Source organism: Pristiophorus japonicus, chromosome 4, assembly GCF_044704955.1.
Source record: "Pristiophorus japonicus isolate sPriJap1 chromosome 4, sPriJap1.hap1, whole genome shotgun sequence".
NCBI classification, from domain to species: Eukaryota; Metazoa; Chordata; class Chondrichthyes; family Pristiophoridae; genus Pristiophorus; species Pristiophorus japonicus.
The window spans coordinates 124,838,490-124,864,723 of NC_091980.1; positions in this window are offsets into that span (position 1 = coordinate 124,838,490).

The window sequence follows — 26,234 nt, forward strand, 5'->3', positions numbered from 1 at the left end:
TGTGCCGATGCAAATTACCCCCAAAGGGTAATGTATTCTGGGGTTTGTTAGTTCCATTTTAATCGTAGGGATTTATACAGTGGAGGCAATTTTGTGTATGATCAATAAACAAATGAATCTAACGTTGAGCCAAAACCTGTGCCGTGTGTATTTTGTCCTTATAAATCCTGAAGTCAAAGAACTGTGTATCATTGGGGACTAGAATCAAAAACCCTTACAAAGCTTTGCTAATAAACCAACTAGTTCTGAATAGCAATGTGTTGCTATGAATTCTTAAGCAAAGACCCCATTAAGCAAATACATTACAATGATTTCATTGCTATTTGTGGGACCTTGCTGTGTGCAGATTGGCTGCTGCGTTTTCTGTATTACAACAGTTACTACACTTCAAAAAGTACTTCATTGGCTGTGAAGTATTTTCGAATATCATAAAAGGCACTATATAAATGAATGTTCTTTCTTTCACCGGCATTGCCGAATGACCTGAGGATATCGAAACCTGATTTTCATTTTTATGGAAATTAATAAAAAGGAAAAAATGTGCGGCCAATCCGTAAAACCACTTTCCTGTCGGGTGGCAAGTTGAAAATCTAACCTGTGTCTTTTGCCAACATATAAAATTCATGAGCAGGAAACGCTCAGCTAGTCCATCAAATCTTCCAAACACTATAATGCCCAGAGCATCATGGCTGAACACATTTTTCCTCCACTCATAGCCATGTAATCTCCTGGCAGAGGCAAAAAATACAGAGAGAAAACCCTGGGCCAATAAGGGAAATATACTATGGAAAACTCCTTTCTGACCCCCTCAGGTGACCAAAGGCAGTGCAGGAAATCACATAGAAACATAGAAACATAGAAAATAGGTGCAGGAGCAGGCCATTCAGCCCTTCTAGCCTGCACCGCCATTCAATGAGTTCATGGCTGAACATGAAACTTCAGTACCCCATTCCTGCTTTCACGCCATACCCCTTGATCCCCCGAGTAGTAAGGACTTCATCTAACTCCCTTTTGAATATATTTAGTGAATTGGCCTCAACTACTTTCTGTGGTAGAGAATTCCACAGGTTCACCACTCTCTGGGTGAAGAAGTTTCTCCTCATCTCGGTCCTAAATGGCTTACCCCTTATCCTTAGACTGTGACCCCTGGTTCTGGACTTCCCCAACATGGGGAACATTCTTCCTGCATCCAACCTGTCCAAACCCGTCAGAATTTTAAACGTTTCTATGAGGTCCCCTCTCACTTTTCTGAACTCCAGTGAATACAAGCCCAGTTGATCCAGTCTTTCTTGATAGGTCAGTCCCACCATCCCGGGAATCAGTCTGGTGAATCTTCGCTGCACTCCCTCAATAGCAAGAATGGCCTTCCTCAAGTTAGGAGACCAAAACTGTACACAATACTCCAGGTGTGGCCTCACCAAGGCCCTATACAAGTGTAGCAACACCTCCCTGCCCCTGTACTCAAATCCCCTCGCTATGAAGGCCAACATGCCATTTGCTTTCTTAACCGCCTGCTGTACCTGCATGCCAACCTTCAATGACTGATGTACCATGGCACCCAGGTCTCGCTGCACCTCTCCTTTTCCTAATCTGTCACCATTCAGATAATAGTGTGTCTCTCTGTTTTTACCACCAAAGTGGATAACCTCACATTTATCCACATTATACTTCATCTGCCACGCATTTGCCCACTCACCTAACCTATCCAAGTCACTCTACAGCCTCACAGCATCCTCCTCGCAGCTCACACTGCCACCCAATTTAGTGTCATCCGCAAATTTGGAGATACTACATTTAATCCCCTCGTCTAAATCATTAATGTACAATGTAAACAGCTGGGGCCCCAGCACAGAACCTTGCGGTACCCCACTAGTCACTGCCTGCCATTCTAAAAAGTACCCATTTACTCCTACTCTTTGCTTCCTGTCTGACAACCAGTTCTCAATCCACGTCAGCACACTACCCCAATCCCATGTGCTTTAACTTTGCACATTAATCTCCTGTGTGGGACCTTGTCGAAAGCCTTCTGAAAGTCCAAATATACAACATCTACTGGTTCTCCTTTGTCCACTTTACTGGAAACATCCTCAAAAAATTCCAGAAGATTTGTTAAGCATGATCTCCCTTTCACAAATCCATGCTGACTTGGACCTATCATGTCACCATTTTCTGCTATGACATCCTTAATAATTGATTCCATCATTTTACCCACTACTGAGGTCAGGCTGACCGGTCTATAATTCCCTGCTTTCTCTCTCCCTTCTTTTTTAAAAAGTGGGGTTACATTGGCTACCCTCCACTCGATAGGAACTGATCCAGAGTCAATGGAATGTTGGAAAATGACTGTGAATGCATCCGCTATTTCCAAGGCCACCTCCTTAAGTACTCTGGGATGCAGTCCATCAGGCCCTGGGGATTTATCGGCCTTCAATCCCATCAATTTCCCCAACACAATTTCTCGACGAATAAAGATTTCCCTCAGTTTCTCCTCCTTACTAGACTCTCTGACCCCTTTTATATCCGGAAGGTTGTTTGTGTCCTCCTTAGTGAATACTGAACCAAAGTACTTGTTCAATTGGTCTGCCATTTCTTTGTTCCCCGTTATGACTTCCCCTGATTCTGACTGCAGGGGACCTACGTTTGTCTTTACTAACCTTTTTCTCTTTACATACCTATAGAAACTTTGCAATCCGCCTTAATGTTCCCTGCAAGCTTCTTCTCTTACTCCATTTTCCCTGCCCTAATCAAACCCTTTGTCCTCCTCTGCTGAGTTCTAAATTTCTCCCAGTCCCCAGGTTCGCTGCTATTTCTGGCCAATTTGTATGCCACTTCCTTGGCTTTAATACTATCCCTGATTTCCCTAGATAGCCACGGTTGAGCCACCTTCCCTTTTTTATTTTTACGCCAGACAGGAATGTACAATTGTTGTAATTCATCCATGCGGTCTCTAAATGTCTGCCATTGCCCATCCACAGTCAACCCCTTAAGTATCATTCGCCAATCTATCTTAGCCAATTCACGCCTCATACCTTCAAAGTTACCCTTCTTTAAGTTCTGGACCATGGTCTCTGAATTAACTGTTTCATTCTCCATCCTAATGCAGAATTCCACCATATTATGGTCACTCTTCCCCAAGGGGCCTCGCACAATGAGATTGTTAATTAATCCTCTCTCATTACACAACACCCAGTCTAAGATGGCCTCCCCCCTAGTTGGTTCCTCGACATATTGGTCTAGAAAACCATCCCTTATGCACTCCAGGAAATCCTCCTCCACTGTATTGCTTCCAGTTTGGCTAGCCCAATCTATGTGCATATTAAAGTCACCCATTGTAACTGCTGCACCTTTATTGCATGCACTCCTAATTTCCTGTTTGATGCCCTCCCCAACATCACTACTACTGTTTGGAGGTCTGTACACAACTCCCACTAACGTTTTTTGCCTTTTAGTGTTCTGCAGCTCTACCCATATAGATTCCACATCATCCAAGCTAATGTCTTCCCTAACTATTGCATTAATCTCCTCTTTAACCAGCAATGCTACCCCACCTCCTTTTCCTTTTATTCTATCCTTCCTGAATGTTGAATACCCCTGGATGTTGAGTTCCCAGCCCTGATCATCCTGGAGCCACATCTCCGTAATCCCAATCACATCATATTTGTTAACATCTATTTGCACAGTTAATTCATCCACCTTATTGCGGATACTCCTTGCATTAAGTCACAAAGCCTTCAGGCTTGCTTTTTTAACACCCTTTGTCCTTTTCGAATTTTGCTGTACAGTGGCCCTTTTTGTTCTTTGCCTTGGGTTTCTCTGCCCTCCACTTTTCCTCATCTCCTTTCTGTCTTTTGCTTTTGCCTCATTTTTGTCTCCCTCTGTCTCCCTGCATAGGTTCCCATCCCCCTGCAATATTAGTTTAATTCCTCCCCAACAGCACGAGCAAACACTCCCCCAAGGACATTGGTTCCGGTCCTGCCAAGGTGCAGACCGTCCGGTTTGTACTGGTCCTACCTCCCCCAGAACCGGTTCCAATGCCCCAGGAATTTGAATCCCTGCCTGCTGCACCACTGCTCAAGCCACGTATTCATCTGCGCTATCCTGAGATTCCTACTCTGACTAGCACGTGGCACTGGTAGCAATCCCGAGATTACTACTTTTGAGGTCCTACTTTTTAATTTAGCTCCTAGCTCCTTAAATTCTTTTCGTAGGACCTCATCCCTTGTTTTACCTATGTCGTTGGTACCAATGTGCACCACGACAACTGGCTGTTCTCCCTCCCATTTCAGAATGTCCTGCACCCGCTCCGAGACATCCTTGACCCTTGCACCAGGGAGGCAACATACCATCCTGGAGTCTCAGTTGCGGCCGCAGAAACGCCTATCTATTCCCCTCACCATCGAATCCCCTATCACTATCATGCTCCCAATCTTTTTCCTGCCCTCCTGTGCAGCAGAGCCAGCCACGGTGCCATGAACTTGGCTGCTGCTGCCCTCCCCTGATGAGTCATCCCCCCCAACAGTACTCAAAGCAGTGTATCTGTTTTGCAGGGGGATGACCACAGGGGACCCCTGCACTATCTTTCTTGTACTGCTCTTCCTGCTAGTCTTCCATTCCCTATCTGGCTGTGGACCCTTCTCCTGCGGTAAGACCAACTCACTACATGTGATACTCACGTCATTCTCAGCATCGTGGATGCTCCAGAGTGAATCCACCCTTTAGCTCCAATTCTGCAACGCGGACCATCAAGAGCTCGAGGCGGATACACTTCCCACACATGTAGCGCCCAGGGACACCGGAAGTGTCCCCGAGTTCCCACATGGTACAGGAGGAGCATATCACGTGACCGAGCTCTCCTGCCATGTCTTAACCCTTAGATACCCTTAAATTGGTAGTAACAATGCTAAAGTTCACTTACTGATATAAAAAATAAAAAGAAAAGCTACTCACCAATCACCAGCCAATCACTTACCCCATTGGCTGTGACGTCACTTTTTGATTCCTTTCTACTTCTATTTTGCTTTCTCTCCCGCTGTAGCTGCACCGGTACGCCTTTTATAGGTCGCTCCCCTCTCACTAACTGCCGCTGGCTCTCGATCTCCCGCTGGGCCTTTTATAGGTCGCTCCCCTCTCACCAACTGCCGCTGGCTCTCGATCTCCCGCTGGGCCTTTTATAGGCCGCTCCCCTCTCACCAACTGCCGCTGGCTCTCGATCTCCCGCTGGGCTTTTGATAGGTCGCTCCCCTCTCACCAACTGCCGCTGGCTCTCGATCTCCCGCTGGGCTTTTGATAGGTCGCTCCCCTCTCACCAATTGCCGCTGGCTCTCGATCTCCCGCTGGGCTTTTGATAGGTCGCTCCCCTCTCACCAACAGCCGCTGGCTCTCGATCTCCCGCTGGGCTTTTGATAGGTCGCTCCCCTCTCACCAACTGCCGCTGGCTCTCGATCTCCCGCTGGGCTTTTGATAGGTCGCTCCCCTCTCACCAACTGCCGCTGGCTCTCGATCTCCCGCTGGGCTTTTGATAGGTCACTCCCCTCTCACCAACTGCCGCTGGCTCTCCATGGACCCAGTATTGTCTATAAAGACACTTACATTCTATATGATGCAATCTCTGCCCCAGTCAAGAACTGGACAACTTCCTCTAGATGGCCTGAAGGCAGTCAGTGCCCACTGTACCAGCCGGCAACACATTCCAGAGGCACACTACTGTCTAGAAAAAGAACCACTTAATATCCAGTCTATTCTTTCCTATACATAGTTTGAACTTGTGTTCCCAGTCCTCCCTAATTTGTTAAACTGGAATAATCTATCAATAAGGACACTACACATCCCATTAATTATTTTATAGACCTCGATCAGGTCATCTCTAAATCTACACTGCTCTAAGATAAATAGACCAAGGTCCTTGAGCTGATCTGAATAGCCAAGGTTCTTTAAGCTAGGTATCATTCTTGCAGTTCTTCACTGGACCTTTTCCAAGGCCAATTTTTCACGCAACATGTGGGGACCTAAACTGGGCATAGTACTCCTGATGCGCTCTGACCAGCAACCTGTATAGTGACAGAATAGTGTCCTTTGATTTACACTGAGGTTCTATTAATACAACCCATTTTCCTGTTAGCTTGAGTTACAGTTTCGCTACATTGGTCATGAACCTTCAGCGAACTGTGCACAATAACACCAAGATATTTTTCTCTTTCAACCTCATTCAGTATTGTTCCCTGCAAATGAAATGTGTATTCTGTGTTGGCCCAATGAACATGCATGAAACTACTTTTATCTGAATTAAATGCCATTTGCCATTGTGTGGCCCACTCCCCTAGCACATCTAAATCATTTTGGATTTGATTGCACTCCTCTGCTGTCTTAACCATTGCACAGCTTTTGTTATCATCTGCAAACTTATTGGCCATACTTCCAACACCATTATCCAGGTCATTAATAAAGACAGTGAACAGTAGCAGGGCTATGACCAATCCCTGGGGACACACTTGTAACATGCCTCCTGGCTGAATCATATCCATTAACTACAAATCTTTGGCTGCGGGATTGAAGCCAATTCCTAATCCAGTGTTTCAAATGCTTACTGATCTCACAAGATTCTATCTTGTGAAGTAACCTAGTGTATGTACATTATCTGGATCTGGACCTGGAGCCGGGCCTGGTTACGTTTGTTGTAACAGGCCAAAATGATGGGCAGATCAGGGTCAAGGGAGTAGAGGAGGTGATGCCTGTACAACATCGCCATCAGTGGTGGGAGGGCAGCACTGCAGGTGCCAGTGTTCCCTATTAAAAACTAAAAGAGATGCAACAAATAGCGTTTCACTTTCGCCATTACCTCTACACATTACCAATGTCACATAAGTATGACAATAGGAAATAGGCATGACAAATATAGAGTCTGAAGAATTATATGGACAATATGTTATGGTTTTCCCACATTACAGCAGTGACTATACTCTAAAAGTACTTAATTGACTGTAAAGCGCTTTGAGATGTCCAATGGCCGTGAAAAGCGCTATATATATGTAAGTCTTTCTTTCTTTTACCAATATAAAAATTTCATCTTGTGGGGAGTCCAAGACTAGGGACTGTAAAAAAAGATACTTACCAATAAATCCAATAAGGAATTCAGGAGAAAAGTTGTTACTCAGTGAGTGGTTGGAATGCAGAACCTGTAACCACAAGGAATAGTTGAGGCGAATATTATAGATGCATTTAAGGAGAAGCTAAATAAGTCATGAAGGAAAAAAGAATATAAGGATTTGTTGATAGGGTGAGATGAAGTAAGGCGGGAGGAGGCTCATGTGGAGCATAAATACAGGCATAGACCTGAACGTTGAGCCGAATGGCCTGTTTCTGTGCTGTAAATTCTATGTAATTCTATAAAATTCAATGTAATCTTCATTGGTCTTCCATTTGAGTATTTTATCTAACTCACTTAATAGATTGTTAACATTAGAAGCAGGTTATGGGTTCAAATCTCATGACAGATGACACAGTCTGCTACTGAGTGCTGTACTGAGGGAGTACTGCACTATTGGAAATGCCATCTTCCAAATGAGACGTTAGATCAAGGCCCCCTCTGCACTCACAGATGGGCATAAAAGATTCCACGGCACTATTCGAAGTTCTGTCCTGGCCAATATTTATCCCTCAACTAACATCTCTAAGAAACAGATTATCATAGAATCATAGACTAATACGGTACAGAAGAAGGCCATTCGGCCCATCAAGTCTGCGCTGGCTCTTTCGAAGAGCAATAATGTTAGTTCCACTCCCTCACCCTTTCCCTATCTGGCAATGCATTCCAAATCCTAACCACTCATTGTATTAAAAAGTGTTTCCTCATGTCGCCTCTGGTTCTTTTGCCAATCAACTTAAATCTGTTATATAGAATTACATACAAATGTGCCTTCTCGTTAACGGCCTACCAGCCATTGGAAACAGCTTCTCTTTATTGACTCTATCTCAATCCTTCATGATTTTAAACACCTCTATCAAATCTCCTCTTAGCTTTCTCTGCTACAAGGAGAACAACCCTGGCTTCTCTAGCTATTCACGTAACTATAATCCCTCAAGCGTGGAACCATTCTCGCAAACCTTTTCTGTACCCCCTCCAAAAACTTCCCTTCCTTCCTCAAGTGTGGATTGGACACAGTACTCAAGCTGGGGCCAACGTATTTTATATAGGTTTAGAAGGACTTCCTGGCTTTTATACTCCATGCCTCTCTAAATAAAGCTTAGGATCCTATATGCTTTATTAACTGCTTTTTAATCTGTCCTGCCACCTTCAAAGATTTGTGCACAAGCACCCTCAGGTCTGTCTGCTCTTGCACCCTTTAAAAATTGTACCATTTAGTATGTATGATCTCTCCTCATTCTTCCTACCAAAATGTATCACCTCACACATGTGTCCACTCATTCCACCAGAATGTCTATGTCTTCTTGAAGTCTATTACTTTCTTTCTTACTGTTTACTTCCGTGTTCTTACCGACTCTGGTGTTGAAGTCGCCGAGGAGGATCAGTTTGTCATCCGTAGGGACGCGGGACAGGGATTGGTCGAGGCTGGAGTAGAATACCTCTTTGGCATCATTTGTTGCATCGAGTGCTAGGGCATACGCACTGATGACTGTGGCGCACTGGTTCCAGGATAGGCTGAGTCGGAGACGTTTGCTAATCTCGCAGGGGGAGTCTCTGAGGTGGTCAATCAGCTCATTCGTGATGGCGAAACCAACTCCATGGAGGCAGCGTTCTTCTTCTGGTTTGCCTTTCCAGAAGAAGGTGTAACCACCACCTTGCTCTTTGAGCTGGCATTCTCCTGTCCGCCGGGTCTCATTTAGGGCGGCGATGTCGACATCGAAGTGTCTGAGTTCCCAGGCAACGATGGCAGTACGGCATTCTGGTTTGTCGCTGTTGGAGTTGTCCATGAGGGTCCTGACGTTCCAGGTCCCGAACTTCATTTTGAAGGGTGGAAGATGCCTGTGCGTGACTTCTTTTAATGTGGGGTGGCCGTTGCACACCGACTGTCATACGGGCTTAGCAGAGCAAGGTCTTGGTCCAGTGGCAAGGGGATCCGAGACAATTGGAGACCAAGCTCTACTGTATGAGCCCAGTTGCCTAAGTTGAGATGTGAGCTGCAAGCTCGCCGCTGAGCAGTGCCCTTTGGTGAGATAGTGAGAAAGGCAAGGCCTGGCTGAGGGCAGGCAATGGGATGGCCCGAGGTCCACTTCGTGGAAGGAGGAGAGGTCATAGAGGTCAGAGTGGCCATAGCCATTGTGCACACCACGTGCTTGACAGAGACTCCACTGTTGAGTGGGTCCAGCAGCCGAGGGAAGGCCAGAACATTGCTGGAGGAAGAAAGGCCAGGACATCGCCGGAGGAATAAAGGCCAAGATGTCACCGGAGGAATAAAAGCCAGGATGTCACCGGTGGAGTGAAGGGCCGAACGTCGCCAGTGGGAGGACGGCCCAAATGTCGTCAGTGGGAGGAAGGGCCAAACGTCGGCGGAGGGATATAGGTCCAAACGTCACTGGTGGGATGGAGGTCTGAATGGGGGGAGAGGCTCATGCGTAAGGGTGAGGAGTGAAGGTAGGCCCAAACCTGTGGTTGAAGCTGGTCGGAGGCTCACCGCCATTGAGATCGCCGGGGATCGGTTCGAGCAGCTGAGTCGGACAGTGGGGAGCGAGAAGTGAGAGTCCAGTGGAGGGATTTGGCAGCAGGGAGATTGACCTGGAAGGTAAGCTGTAGTTAGGGGGTGGGGGGTGGGCAGTGGGCCCTTGCAGCATGAGTTTTGGGGGTAGGAAAATACTTTGGGGGCCGGGGGGGGCGCTTAAACGTGTGGTGGGGAGGCGGGGGGGGATTGAAGGAGAGAGGTGAAGGATGGCAGCAGGTAGCCAGAGGTTTGTTCAGGGAGAGCCCCCCTAGGAAGCTGCTATCCCATCCGGACGGGCCTTTAGGAAGGCATGATCGGCAGAAAGGGAGTAAGGAAAACCAACTCCAGCGGTACTCTGCTCCTGACAAAATGCCTAGAACACGACCTTGTCATCACCAACATCTTGTTCCACCAGAGGGACAAGTACAAGGCATCGTGGCAACACCATCGCTCCAAGCACTGGCACCTTCTCGACTATGTCATCGTCCGAGCCAGGGATCGCAAGGACGTGAGCATCACCCACGCCATAACAGGAGCCGATGACTGCTGGACAGACCACCGCCTAATCTGTTCCATCATCAACATTAATATAGCCCCAAAGCGATGATGTCAACAGAAGCAATGTCACAGAAAAATCAACGCTGGGACATTCAAAGACCCAGCTCGGAGAGCCCTATGCAGCCAGCGCCTCACTGCCAACCTGGCGACCCTCGATGACACCGAGATGCAGAGTGTCCACAGTGCTTGGTCTGCCCTCCAGGCCACCATAACTAGTGCCTGCGAAGAGACGACCAGTCACTCTTCCAGGTAACACCAGGACAGGTTTGATGAGAATGATCAGGAGATCTAGGAGCTAATAAGCCGCAAGCGCAGGGTATATCTGAACCTAAAGCAACAACCCAACTTGGGAGCAGCAAAGCAGCTCTACAGACAGCTGAAGGCCGAGGTCCAACAATACACCTGCGACCTAAATAGATGGTGGGTGGAGAAAGCACAGGAGATTCAGCAGCTGGCTGGCAGCCATGACGTGCGTGGATTCTTCACCACAATCAAGTCCACCTACGGCCCAAGCACCCAAGGCCCCACCCCACTGTTGGCTAAGAATGGGGAGACACTCATCAAGGACACCAAGGCAGTCAGGGCCCACTGGAAGGAGCACTTCCGAAGATCTCCTTAATCGAGACTCTGCCTTTGACAAGGGTGTCCTCGACTCCAGCCCGCAGCTTGCTACCCACCACCATCTCAGCAAAACCCCAGCCCTGCATGAGATAGAAAAGGCCATCCGTCAGCTCAAGAACAACAAGTCATCACGAGCAGATGGAATCCTGCTGAGGCACTAAAATATGGCGGAGAAGCACTATTGGCACGAATGCATGAACCTCATCTCTCTCATCTGGAAGGAGGAGTGTATGCCTGGAGATCTCAGACTTGCTGTAATTGTGACCATCTTTAAAAAAGGGGACAAGTCCGACTGCGGCAACTACCGAGGAATCGCCTGTTGTCAGCCACAGGGAAAGTCATCACTAGAATCCTCCTCAACCGTCTTCTCCCTGTGGCTGAAGAGCTCCTCCCAGAGTCACAATGTAGATTCTGTCCACTACGGGATACAACGGACATGATCTTCACAGCGCGACAACTGCAAAAGAAATGCAGTGAACAGCACCAACCCTTGTACATTGCCTTCTTTGACCTCACAAAGGCCTTTGACACTGTCAACCGCGAGGGTCTATGGAGTGTCCTTCTCCATTTCAGCTGCCCCGAAAAGTTCGTCGCCATCCTTCTCCTGCTCCACCATGACATGCAAGCCGTAATCCTGACCAACAGATCCACCACAGACCCAGCCCACATTCGGACCGGGTTCAAGCAGGTCTGCATCATCGCACCAGCGCTCTTCTCGATCTTCCTTGCTGCAATGCTCCATCTCATTCTCAACAAGCTCCCCGCTGGAATGGAACTAAACTATAGAACCAATGGGAACCTGTTCAACCTTTCTCAGCTCCAGGCTAGATCCAAGACTGTCCCATCCTCTGTCATCGAACTACAGTACGCAAACGGCATTTGCATCTGCGCACATTCAGAGGCTGAACTCCAAGCCATCATCAACATCTTCACTGAGGCATACAAAAGCATGGGCCTTACACTAAACATCCGTATGACAAAGGTCCTCCACCAACCTGACCCCGCCACACAGCACTGCCCACCGGTCATCAAAATTCATGGCACTGCCTTGGACAACGTGGACCACTTTCCATACCTTGGGAGCTTACTATCAGCAAGGGCAACATCGGCGACAAGGTCAACACCACCTCAGTGTGCCAGCTCAGCTTTCGGTCGCCTGAGGAAGAGAGTGTTCACAGAGCAGGCGCTCAAGTCTGGCACCAAGCTTGTGGTCTACAGGACTGTAATGATACCCGTCCTCTTGTATGGCTCAGAGATGTGGACCATGTACAGTAGACACCTCAAATCGCTGGAGAAATACCACCGCGATGTCGCTGCAAGATCCTACAAATCCCCCTGGGAGCACAGACGCACCAACATTAGCGTCCTCGGTTAGGCCAACATCCCCAGCATTGAAGCACTGACCACACTTGATCAACTCCGCTGGGCAGGCCACATCGTTCGCATGCCAGACACGAGGCTCCCAAAGCAAGTGCTCTCCTCGGAACTCCTTCACAGCAAATGAGCCAAAGGTGGGCAGCAGAAACATTACAAGGACATCCTCAAAGCCTCCCTGATAAAGTGCAACATCCCCACTGACACCTGGGAATCCCTGGCCCAAGCCTAAGTCGAGGAAGAGTATCCGAGAGGGCGCTGAGCACCTCGAGTCTCGTCGCCGAGAGCACGCAGAAAACAAGCACAGGCAGCGGAAGGAGCGTCTGGCAAACCAGACTCCCCACCCATCCTTTCCTTCGACGACTGTCTGTCCCACCTGTGACAGAGACTGTAATTCCCATATTGAACTGTTCAGCCACCTGAGAACTCACTTTTAGAGTGGAAGCAAGTCTTCCTCGATTTTGGGGGATTACGTACGATGATGATACTTCCAAGTTTCATGTCATCTGCAAATTTTGAAATTGTGCCCTGTACCCCCAAGTTCAAGTCCTTATTATATATCAAAAACATCAGTGGTCCTAGTAATGAACCTTGGGGAACTCTACTTCCTCCAGTCCAAAAAATAGCCATTCTGTTTTCTATCTCTTGTCCAATTTTGTATCCATGCTGCTACTGCCGCTTTTAGACCATGTGCTTCAGTTCCGCTCACAAGTCTAGAGTGTGGTACTTTATCAAACGCCTTTGAATGTCCATATACACAATATCAACTGCACTGCCCTCATCCAGCCTCTCTGTTCTCACATCAGAAAACTCAGTCAAGCTCATCAATCATGATTTGCCCTTAACACATTCCTGCTGGGTCTCCTTTACTAGTCCATGTTTGTCCAAGTGGCTGTTAATTCTCTCCTGGGTTTTGTTTCCAAAAGCTTCCCCACCAGTGATGTTAAACTGACTGGCCTGCAATTGCCAGGTTTACCCTTCTCCGCTTTTTTGAACAAGGATGTAACATTTGCAATCCTCCTTTGGTAGCACCCCTGAATCTAAGGAGGATTAGAAAATCATGGCCAACTGCTCCGCAATATCTACCCTTACTTCCCTCAGCATCCCATCTGGACTGGGAGACTTATCCACTTTAATTACCACCAGCCTGTCTAATAACTCAGCTTTATCTGTTTTTATCTCATCCAGTCTCCCAGCAACCTCCTTGTTTACCATAGCTTTGACCACGTCCTCTTCCTTGGTAAACACCAATGCAAAGTGTTCATTCTGCCTTCTCCCTCCACTAAACGTTCTCCACCTTGGTTCCTAACCAGGCGAACGAACACCTTATGACTCTTCGACTCACCCTATCCCGGAACCAGTGCGCCACAGTCATCAGTGTGTATGCCCCGACACTCGATGCAACTGATGAGGCCAAAGAGGGTTTCTACACCAACCTCGAAAAATCCCTGTCCTGCGTCCTCGCGGGTAACAAACTGATACTCCTCAGTGACTTCAACGCCAGGACACAAACCTCTGCGGGGCGTGATTGGCAGAGAGGGGGTAGGGAATGCCAACTCCAGTATACCCCACTCCTGACAAAATGTCTAGAGCACGAACTTGTCATCATCAACACCTTGTTCTGCCAGAGGGACAAATACAAGGCATCGTGGCAACAACCTCGCTCCAAGCACTGGCACCTGCTCGACTATGAGACTATGTCATCATCCGAGCCAGGGATCACAAGGATGCGCGCATCACCCACGCCATGACAGGAGCCGACGACTGCTGGACGGACCACCGCCTAATCCGATCCATCATCGACATCAACATAGCCCCAAAGCCTAGGGGCAACAGAAGCAGTGCCACAGAAAAGCCAAAGCCGGAGCACTTAAGGATCCAGCTAAGAGAGCCCTCACAGCTAACCTGGCGTGCCTTGACGATCCCAAGAAGCAGAATGCCCGCAGCGCTTGGTCTGCCCTCCATGCCTCCATAACTAGTGTCTGCAAGGAGACACTCAGTTACTCAACTAGGAAACACCAGGACTGGTTTGATGAGAATGATCAGGAGATCCAAGAGCTAATCATCATCATCATAGGCAGTCCCTCAGAATCGAGGAAGACTTGCTTCCACTTCAAAAGTGAGTTTTCTGGTGGCTGAACAGTCCAATACAAGAGCCACAGACCCTGTCACAGGTGGAACAGAGTGAAGGGGTGGGTGGGGCTGGTTTGCCACGCGCTCCTTCTGCTGTCTGCGCTTGACCTCTTCACGCTCTTTGCTTTGAGACTTGAAGAGCTCAACGCCCTCCCGAATGTACTTTCTCCACCTTGGGCGGTCTTCAGCCAGGGTCTCCCAGGTGTCAGTGGTGATGTCGTACTTTACCAGAGAGGCTTTGAGGGTGTCCTTGTAATGCTTCCGCTGCCCACCTTTGGCTCGTTTACCATGAAGGAGCTCTGCATAAAGCATTTGCTTAGGGAGTCTCGTATCTGGCATGCGAACGATGTGGCTTGCCCAGCGAAGCTGATCGAGTGTGGTCAGTGCTTCAATACTGGGGATGTTAGACTGGACGAGGACACTGATGTTGGTGAGCCTGTCCTCCCAAGGATTTGCAGGATCTTGCGGAGACATCGTTGGTGATATATCTCCAGCGACTTGAGGTGCCTTCTATACATCGTCCATGCCTCAGATCCATACAGGAGGGCGGGTATTACTACAGCCCTGTAGACCATGAGCTTGGTGGTAGATTTGAGGGCCTGGTCTTCAAACACTCTTTTCCTCAGATGGCTGAAGGCTGCACTGGCGTACTGGAGACAATGTTGAATCTCCGTATCAATGTCCGCCTTTGTTGATAAGAGCTAATAGATCGCAAGCGCAGGGCATTTCTGAGCATTAAACAACAACCTGACGCGGGAGCAGCAAAGCAGCATTACAGACAGCTCAAGGCTGAGGTCCACCAAAAAACCCAGGACCTAAAGAATAGGTAGTGGATGGAGAAAGTGTAGTGCATCTATAAAGCATGCACTCCCATGTTCCGCCACCAGGGAGCGCATCCCCTGAAGTCGCTAGGGATCCCAGCATCCCTTGGGAGCACTGTATATAAGCCAGCCCCTAAGGCCTGTTTCTCACTCTGGAGTGTCTTACTAAAGAATGAGGTCACTGTTACTTTAACCTCCATGTGTGCAGTCTCATCTGTGTTAGGAACAAAATAACTGGCGACGAGCATACGAATTCAACGCAAAGATGCAGCACACTGTGGGCATCCTGGTGAAGTTCTCGGAGGGTGAGGACTGAGAAGCCTATGTCGAACGGCTCAATGAGTACTTTGTAGCCAACGAGCTGGACTGCAAAAAGGAGAGCGCTCCTCCTCACGGTCTGCGGGGCATCAACCTACAGCCTCATGAAGAATCTTCTGGCTCCGGTGAAACCCACAGATAAGTCGTATGAGAAGCTGTGTACACTGGTTCGGGAGCATCTTAACCCGAGGGAGAGCATGCTGATGGCGAGGTATCGGTTCTACACGTGCCAGTGATCTGAAGGTCAGGAAGTGGCGAGCTACGTCGCCGAGCTAAGGCGACTTGCAGGACTATGTGAGTTTGATGGCTACCTGGAGCAAATGTTCAGAGACTTTTTTGTACTGGGCATTGGCCACGAGACCATCCTACGAAAACTTTTGACTGTACAGATACCGACCTTCAGTAAGGCCATTGCGATAGCACAGGCGTTTACGTCCACCAGTGATAACACCAAACAAATCTCTCAGCACACAAGTGCTGGCAATGTTCATAAATTAACTGGAACCGTATTTGCGAGCAGAAATGTACAGGGCAGAAACCACGAGTCTGCAACTGCCAGCAGGCCTCAGATGACCCAGATGACTCAGAGTCCACAACAAAGGATGGATGCAAGGCAATTCACACCTTGTTGGCGTTGTGGAGGCTTCCATTCAGCCTATTCATGTCGCTTCAAAGGGTATATTTGCAAGAGCTGGAGAACAATGTGGCACCTCCAATGAGCTTGCAGATGAGCTGCAAGCTCTGCAAAATCTGCTAACCACCACATGGCAGAGGAAGATTGGTCCATGGTGGATCAAAGCACTTTCGAGCCTCAGAGAGAGGAGGCAGATGCTGAAGTACACGGGGTGCACACATTTTCGACGAAATGTCCACCTATAATGCTAAATGTAAAATTGAATGGCTTACCCGTAGCCATGGAACTGGACACTGGTGCTAGCCAATCCACAATGAGTAAAAAGATGTTTGAGAGACTGTGGTGCAACAAGGCACTCAGACCAGCCCTGAGCCCCATCGACACGAAACTGAGAACGTGCACCAAAGAGCTTATCACTGTCCTGGGCAGCGCCATGGTCAAAGTCACCTATGAGGGCACGGTGCACAAACTGTCATTCTGGATTGTCCCGGGCGATGACCCCACACTGCTTGGAAGGAACTGGCTGGGCAAAATCCGCTGGAACTGGGATGACATCCAAGCGCTATCACATGTCGATGAGGCCTCATGTACCCAGGTTCTTAACAAATTTCCTTCCCTTTTTGAGCCAGGCATTGGAAACTTTTCTGGGGCGAAGGTGCGGATCCATTTGGTCCCAGAGGCATGCCCCATTCACCATAAGGCACGAGCGGTACCTCACATGATAAGGGAGAGAGTGGAAATCTTGCTGGACAGGCTGCAACGCGAAGGCATCATCTCCCCAGTGGAATTCAGCGAGTGGGCCAACCCGATTGTTCCAGTACTCAAAAGTGATGGCACGGTCAGGATTTGCGGCGATTATAAAGTAACTATTAACTACAGGATCAATACCCGCAACCTAGACCTATTTGCAACGCAGGCAGGAGGCAAGACATTCACCAAACTCGACCTGACTTCGGCCTACATGACACAGGAGTTGGAGGAGTCTTCGAAGGGCCTCACCTGCATCAACACGCACAAGGGACTGTTCATCTACAACAGATGCCCATTTGGAATTCGGTCGGCAGCAGCGATCTGCCAGAGAAACATGGAGAGCCTACTCAAGTCGGTACCACGCACGCTGGTTTTTCAGGACGACATATTGGTCATGGGTCGGGACACCGTCGAGCACCTGCAAAACCTGGAGGAGGTTCTCCAGTGACTGGATCGCGTAGGGCTGCGGCTGAAGAGGTAGAAATGTGTCTTCATGGCAACAGAAGTGGAGTTTTTGGGGAGAAAGATCGTGGCGGACGGCATTCGGCCCACAGACGCCAAGACAGAGGCTATCAGGCCAGGCAACAGAACATCACGGAGCTGCGGTCATTCTTGGGACTCCTCAACTGTTTTGGTAACTTCCTACCAGGGTTAAGCACCTTCTTCGAGCTCCTACATGTGTTATTGCGTAAAGCTGAGAACTGGGTATGAGGAAAAAAAACAAGTAATTGCTTTTGAGAAAGCCAGAAACATTTTATGCTCCAACAAACTTCTTGTATAGTATAGCCCTTGTAAAAGACTTGTGCTAGTAAGTAATGGATCGTCGTACGGAGTCGGTGTGTATTACAACAAGCTAACGTTTCGGGGAAGTTGCAACCTGTCGCCTATGCCTCCAGGAGCTTGTCTAAGGCCGAGAGGGCCTACAGCATGATTGAGAAAGAGGCATTAGCATGTGTGTTCGGGGTAAAAAAAAAATGCATTCGTACCTGTTTGGCCTCAAATTTGAGCTAGAAACCGATCACAAGCCCCTCACAACGCTGCTCGCTGAAAACAAGGGGATAAATACTAATGCCTCAGCCCACATACAAAGGTGGGCACTCGCACTATCAGTGTAGAACTATACCATCCGCCACAGGCCAGGCACCGAGAACTGTGTGGATGCTCTCAGTCGGCTACCATTGCCCACCACGGGGGTGGAAATGGCGCAGCCTACAAACTTGTTGATGATGGCGCAGCCCGCAGACTTGTTGATGGTCATGGAAGCGTTTGAAAATGATACATCACCTGTCACGGCCCGCCAGATTAGGACTTGGACCAGTCAAGATCCTCTGCTGTCCCTAGTAAAAAAACTGTGTACTGCATGGGAGCTGGGCCAGCATCCCCGTTGAAATGCAAGAGCTAATCAAGACGTTCCAGCAGCGAAAGGATGAGCTGTCCATTCAGGCAGACTGTCTGTTGTGGGGTAACTGCGTAGTGCTGCCAAAAAAGGGCAGGGAGACGTTCATCTCGGATCTCCACAGCACATACCCGGGTATAGTAATGATGAAAGCGATAGCCATATCCCACGTGTGATGGCCTGGTATCGACTCTGACTTAGAGTCCTGTGTACGGCAATGCAGCGTATGTGCTCAGTTGAGCAATCCGCCCAGAGAGGCACCACTAAGTTTGTGGTTCCGGCCCTCCAAACCATGGTCGAGGATCCATTTCTCGGTAAAATGTTCCTGGTGGTGGTGGATGCTTTTTCAAAATGGATTGAATGTGAAATAATGTCAGGCAGCTCTGCCACTGCCACCATTGAAAGCCTGAGGGCCATTTTTGCCACCCACGGCCTGCCTGACATACTGGTCAGTGACAACGGGCCATGTTTCACCAGTGCCGAATTTAAAGAATTCATGACCCGCATTGGGCTCAAACATGTCACCTCGGCCCCGTTTATACCAGCCTCCAATGGGCAGGCAGAGCAGCAGTACAAACAATCAAACAGAGCTTTAAATGAGTCACAGAAGACTCACTCCAAACCCGCCTGTCTCGAGTACTGCTCAGCTACCGCACGAGACCCCACTCGCTCACAGGGGTGCCCCCGGCTGAGCTACTTATGAAAAGGACACTTAAAACCAGACTCTCGCTGGTTCACCCCAACCTGCATGATCAGGTAGAGAGCAGGTGGTAGCAACAAAATGTAAACGATGGTCTGAATGACCTTGTGTATGTACTAAATTATGGACATGGTCCCAAGTGGATCGCGGGCATGGTGATAGCTAAAGAAGGGAGTAGTGTGTTTGTAGTCAAACTAGACAATGGACAAATTTGCAGAAAGCACCTGGACCATTCGAGGCTGCGGTTCACAGACTGCCCTGAACAACCCACATCAGGCACCACCTTTTTCGAGCCCACAACACACACCCAAAGGATCAACGACACCACGCCGGACCAGGAAATCGAAGCCATCACGCCCACCAGCCCAGCAAGGCCAGGCTCACCTCGCAGCCCTGCAGGGCCAACAACACGCCAGCCCAGTGAGGGCACAGCCAACACACCAGAACAGACATTTGTACTGAGGCAGTCCACCAGGAAAAGAAAGGCTCCTGACCGCCTCACCTTGTAAATAGTTTTCACTTTGACTTTGTGGGGGGTGGGGAAGTGATGTTGTGTATCTGTAAAACATGCACTCCCATGTTCCGCCACTAGGGAGCGCATCCCTTGAAGTCCCAAGACATCCCAGCATCCCTTGGGAGAACTGTATATTAGCCGGCCCCTAAAACCTGTTTCTCACTCTGGAGTGTCTTAATAAAGACTGAGGTCACTGTTACTTTAACCTCCCTGTCTGCAGTCTCATCTGTGTTAGGAACAAAATAGAAAGCACAGGAGATACAGCAGCTGGCCGACAACCACAATGTGTGAGGATTCTTCATCGCAGTCAAGGCCACCTACGGGCCAAACTCCCAAGGCCCCACCCCACTGCTGGCCAAGAACTTGGAAACACTCATCAAGGACACCGAGGCAGTCAGGGCCCACTGGAAGGAGCACTTCGAAGATCTCCTCAATTGAGACTCTGCCTTTGACTTGAGTGTTCTACCCGCAGTATGCTACCCGCCACCCCCTCAGTGAGACCCCAACATGGAACCAGGTAGAAAAAGCCATAAGACAGCTTAAAAACAACAAGGCTACGGGTGCGGACGGAATCCCTGCTGTGGCATTAAAGTATGGCGGAGACCACTGCTGGCGTGAATACACAACCTCATCTCTCTCATCTGGAGGGAGGAGAGCATGCTGGGGGATCTCAGAGATGCAGTAATTGTGACCATCTTTAAAAAAGGGAACAAGTCCGACTGCGGCAACTGTAGATGAATCTCCCTGCTATCAGCCACAGGGAAAGTTGTCGCTAGAGTCCTCCTCAACCGACTTCTTCCCGTGGCCGAGGAGCTCCTCCCGGAGTTGCAGTGCGGATTTTGTCCCCTACAGGGTACAACAGCATTTTTGCAGTGCGACAGCTACAGGAAAAATGCAGGGAGCCACGCCAGCCCTTATACATGGCCTTCTTCGATCTTACAAAGGCCTTTTACACTGTCAACCGCGGGGGTCTATGCAGCGTCCTCCTCCGTTTCAGATGCCCCCAAAGGTTCGTCACCATCCTCTGCCTGCTCCACAACGACATGAAGGTCGTGATCCATACCAACGGATCCATCACAGACCCAATCCACGTCCGGACCGAGGTCAAACAGGGCTGCATCATCGCCCCAACCCTCTTCTCAATCTTTCTTGCCGCCATGCTCCACCTCACAGTCAACAAGCTCCCCGCTGGAGTGGAACTAAACTACAGAACCAGTGGGAACCTGTTCAACCTTCGTCGTCTCCAGGCCAGATCCAAGACCACCCCAACTTTTGTCGTCGAGCTACAGTACGCAGATGACACCTGCGTCTGCGCACAAACAGAGGCTGCACTCCAGGACATAATCGACGTATTTACTGAGGCGTACGAAAGCATGAGCCTTACACTAAACATCCATAAGACAAAGGTCCTCCACCAGCCTGTCCTCACCGCGCAGCACTGCCCCCCAGTCATTAGGATCCACGGCGCAGCCCTGGACATTGTGGACCATTTTCCATATCTCGGGAGCCTGCTATCAACAAGAGCAGGCATCGACGACGAGATCCAACACCGCCTCCAGTGCGCCAGTGCAGCCTTTGGCCGCCGAAGGAAAAGAGTGTTTGAATACCAGGCCCTTAAAACTGCCACCAAGCTCATGGTCTACAGAGCTGTAGTAATACCTGCCCTCCTGTATGGCTCAGAGACATGGACCATGTACAGTAGACACCTCAAGTTTCTGGAGAAATATTACCAACGATGTCTCCGCAAGATCCTACAAATCCCTTGGGAGGACAGGCGCATCAACATCAGTGTCCTCTCCAGGCCAACATCCCCAGCATTGAAGCACTGACCACACGCGACCAGCTCCGCTGGGCAGGCCACATAGTTTGCATGCCAGACATGAGACTCCCAAAGCAAGTGCTTTACTCGGAGCTCCTTCATGGAAAACGAACCAAAGGTGGGCAGCGGAAACTCTACAAGGACACCCTCAAAGCCTCCCCGATAAAGTGCAACATCCCCACTGATACTTGGGATTCCCTGGCCCTAGATCACCCTTAGTGGAGGAAGTGCATCCGAGAGGGCGCTGAGCACCTCGTGTTTCAACGCCGAGAGCATGCAGAAATCAAGCGCAGGCAGTGGAAAGAGCGTGCGGCAAACCATTCCCCCCCACCTCGTTCCTCAACGACTATCTGTCCCACCTGTGATAGAGTCTGTGGACTGTTCAGCCACCAAAGAACTTACTTCAGGAGTGGAAGCAAGTCTTCCTCGATTCCGAGGGACTGCCTATGATGATGATGATTGCTGATTCATCCTCCTCTCCAACTACTTTGTCATCAAGGGAGCTCTGGCATTGATGGCCTTCCCTTTCCCCCTTGTGAGAATGTACCTCGACTGCACCCGAACCATCTCCTCTTTTGAGGCCGCCCATTGCTCCATTATATTTCTGTCCCCAATCTTTGACTGCAATTTACCTGGGCCAGATCCATAGAAACATAGAAACACAGAAAAATAGGTGCAGGAGTAGGCCATTCGGCCCTTCGAGCCTGCACCGCCATTCAATAAGATCATGGCTGATCATTCCTTCAGTATCCCTTTCCTGCTTTCTCTCCATACCCCTTGATCCCTTTAACCGTAAGAGCCATATCTAACTCCCTCTTGAATATATCCAGTGAACTGGCATCAACAACTCTCTGTGGCAGGGAATTCCACAGGTTAACAATTCTCTGAAGTTCCTCCTCATCTCAGTCCTAAATGGCCTACCCCTTATCCTAAGACTATGTCCCCTGGTTCTGGACTTCCCCAACATCAGGAACATTCTTCCCGCATCTAACCTGTCCAGTCCCATCAGAATCATATATGTTTCTATGAGATCCCCTCTCATCCTTCTAAACCCCAGTGAATAAAGGCCCAGTTGATCCAGTCTCTCCTCATATGACAGCCCAGCCATCCCTGGAATCAGTCTGGTGAATCTTTGCTGCACTCCCTCAATAGCAAGAACGTTCTTCCTCAGACTAGGAGACCAAAACTGAACACAATATTCCAGGTGAGGCCTCACTAAGGCCCTGTACAACTGCAGTAACACCTCCCTGCTTCTATATTCAAATCCCCTATCTATGAAGGCCAACATACCATTTGCCTTCTTTACCGCCTGCTGTACCTGCATGCCCACTTTCAGTGACTGATGAACCATGACACCCAGGTCTCGTTGCACCTCCCCTTTGCTTAGTCTGCCGCCATTCAGATAATATTCTGCCTTTGTGTTTCTGCCCCCAAAATGGATAACCTCACATTTATCCACATGATACAGCATCTGCCATGCATTTGCCCACTCACCTAACCTGTCCAAGTCACCCTGCAGCCTCTTAGTGTCCTCCTCACAGCTCACACCACCACACAGTTTAGTATCATCTGCAAACTTGGAGATATTACACTCTATTTCTTCATCTAAATCGTTAATGTATATTGTAAAGAGCTGGGGTCCCAGCACTGAGCCCTGCGGCACTCCACTCGTCACTTCCTGCCATTCTGAAAAGGACCTGTTTATCCCAACTCTCTGCTTGCTGTCTGCCAACCAGTTCCCTATCCATGTCAATGTATTACCCCCAATACCATGTGCTTTGATTTTGCACAACAATCTCTTGTGCGGGATCTTGTCAAAAGCCTTCTGAAAGTCCAAATACACCACATCCACTGGTTCTCACTTGTTCACTCTGCTAGTTAAATCCTCAAAAAATTCCAGAAGTTTTGTCAAGCTTGAATTCCCTTTCATAAATCCATGCTGACTTGATCTGATCCTGTCACCACTTTCCAAATGCGCTGCTATTTCGTCCTTCATGATCGATTCCAATATTTTCCCCACTACTGATGTCAAGCTAACCGGTCTATAATTACCTGTTTTCTCTCTCCCTCCTTTTTTAAAAAGTGGTTTTACCTTAGCTACCCTCCAGGGCGGCAGTCGGCGGGAGGCGGGAGCAGCGTGAGTTGGAGAGGCCTATAAAGGCCCAGCGGGTGTTCCTGAGGCGGTGGCAGTCGGCGGGAGGCGGGAGCAGCGTGAGTGAGGCCTACAAAAGGCCCGCTTGTGCAGCTCCAACCGGGAGAAAAAGCAAAAAAGTAGTAGAAAGAAATCAAAAGGTGACGTCACAGCCAAAGTGGTAAGTGATTGGCTGGTGATTGGTGAGTAGCTTTTCTTTTTCTTTTTTATATCAGTAATAACCTGTTAACAGTGTTGTTGCCAAATTAAGTGATCTAAGGGTTAAGTCATGGCAGGAGAGCTCGGACATGTGAGATGCTCCTCCTGTACCATGTGGGAACTCAGGGACTCTTCCGGTGTCCCTGATGACTACGTGTGCGGGAAGTGTATCCGCCTCCAGCTTCTGACGGTCCGTGTTGCAGAGTTGGAGCTGAGGGTGGATTCACTCTGGAGCATCCACGATGCTGAGAATGACGTGAATAGCACTTGTAGCGAGTTGGTCTTACCGCAGGTGAAAGGTCCACAGCCAGATAGGGAATGGAAGACCAGCAGGAAGAGCAGTGCAAGGAAGGTAATGCAGGGGTCCCCTGCGGTCATCCCCCTGCAAAACAGATACACCGCTTTGAGTTCTGTTGAGGGGGATGACTCATCAAGGGAGGGCAGCAGCAGCCAAGTTCATGACACCATGGCTGGCTCTGCTGCACAGGAGGGCAGGAAAAAGAGTGGGAGAGCAATAGTGATAGGGGATTCAATTGTAAGGGGAATAGATAGGCGTTTCTGTGGCCGCAACCGAGACTCCAGGATGGTATGTTGCCTCCCTGGTGCAAGAGTCAAGGATGTCTCAGAGCGGGTGCAGGACATTCTGAAAAGGGAGGGTGAACAGCCAGTTGCCGTGGTGCACATTGGTACCAACGATATAGATAAAAAAAGGGATGAGGTCCTACGAGACGAATTTAAGGAGCTAGGAGCTAAATTAAAAGGTAGGACCTCAAAAGTAGTAATCTCGGGATTGCTACCAGTGCCACGTGCTAGTCAGAGTAGGAATCGCAGGAGAGCTCAGATGAATACGTGGCTTGAGCAGTGGTGCAGCAGGGAGGGATTCAAATTTCTGGGCATTGGAACCGGTTCTGGGGGAGGTGGGACCAGTACAAACTGGACGGTCTGTACCTACGTAGGACCGGAACCAATGTCCTAGGGGGAGTGTTTACTAGTGCTGTTGGGGAGGAGTGTAACTAATATGGCAGGGAGTTGGGAACCAGTGCAGGGAGACAGAGGGAAACAAAATGGAGACAGAAGCAATAGACAGAAAGGAGATGAGTAAAAGTGGAGGGCAGAGAAACCCAAAGCAAAAAACAAAAAGAGCCACTGTACAGCAAAACTTTAAAGGGTCAAAGTGTAATAAAAAGGCAAGCCTGAAAGCTCAGTGCCTCAATGCGAGGAGTATCCGGAATCCAGCAGAGGGCTCTGAGCTAGTTAGAGTGGGTGAGAGCTCAGATGAACAGGACCACAAGAAAGAATGCAAAAGGCGGGCGACAACAGAGCAGAGTAGCACTGGGGTAAGTGTAAACCACAAGGTGATAGGAAGGGACAATATGTATGAATATAAAGGGGCTGCAGAAGGGGTCAAAACTAAAAATCATGGTTTAAAAACTAGTATTAAAACACTCTACCGAAACGCACGCAGCATTCGAAATAAAGTAAATGAGTTGATGGCACAAATCATTACAAATGGGTATGATTTTGTGGCCATTACAGAAACATGGTTGCAGGGTAGCCAAGACTGGGAATTAAACATACAGGGATATCTGACAATTCGGAAAGATAGAGAAGAAGGGAAAGGAGGTGGGGTAGCTCTGTTAATAAAGGATGATATCAGGGCAGTTGTGAGAGACGATATTGGCTCCAATGAACAAAATGTTGAATCATTGTGGTTGGAGATTAGAGATAGTAAGGGGAAAAAGTCACTGGTGGGCGTAGTTTATCGGCCCCCAAATAATAACTTCACGGTGGAGCGGGCAATAATCAAGCGAATAATGGAGGCATGTGAAAAAGGAACAGCAGTAATCATGGGGGACTTTAACCTACATATCGATTGGTCAAATCAAATCGCACGGGGTAGCCTTGAGGAGGAATTCATAGAATGCATACGGGATTGTTTCTTAGAACAGTATGTTACAGAACCTATAAGGGAGCAAGCTATCTTAGATCTGGTCCTGTGTAATGAGACAGGAATAATAAACGATCTCCCAGTAAAAGATCCTCTCGGAATGAGGTATCACAGTATGGTTGAATTTGTAATACAGATTGAGGGTGAGGAAGTAGTGTCTCAAACGAGCATACTATGCTTAAACAAAGGGGACTGTAGTGGGATGTGGGCAGAGTTGGCTAAAGTAGATTGGGAACACAGACTAAATGGTGGCACAATTGAGGAACAGTGGAGGACTTTTAAGGAGCTCTTTCATGGTGCTCAACAAAAATATATTCCAGTGAAAAAGAAGGGCGGTAAGAGAAGGGGTAACCAGCCGTGGATAACCAAGGAAATAAAGGAGAGTATCAAATTAAAAACCAATGCGTATAAGGTGGCCAAGGTTAGTGGGAAACTAGAAGATTGGGAACATTTTAAACGCCAACAAAGAATGACTAAGAAAGCAATAAAGAAAGGAAAGATAGATTACGAAAGTAAACTTGCGCAAAACATAAAAACAGATAGTAAAAGCTTTTACCGATATATAAAACGGAAAAGAGTGAATAAAGTAAATGTTGGTCCCTTAGAAGATGAGAAAGGGGATTTAATAATGGGAAATGTGGAAAT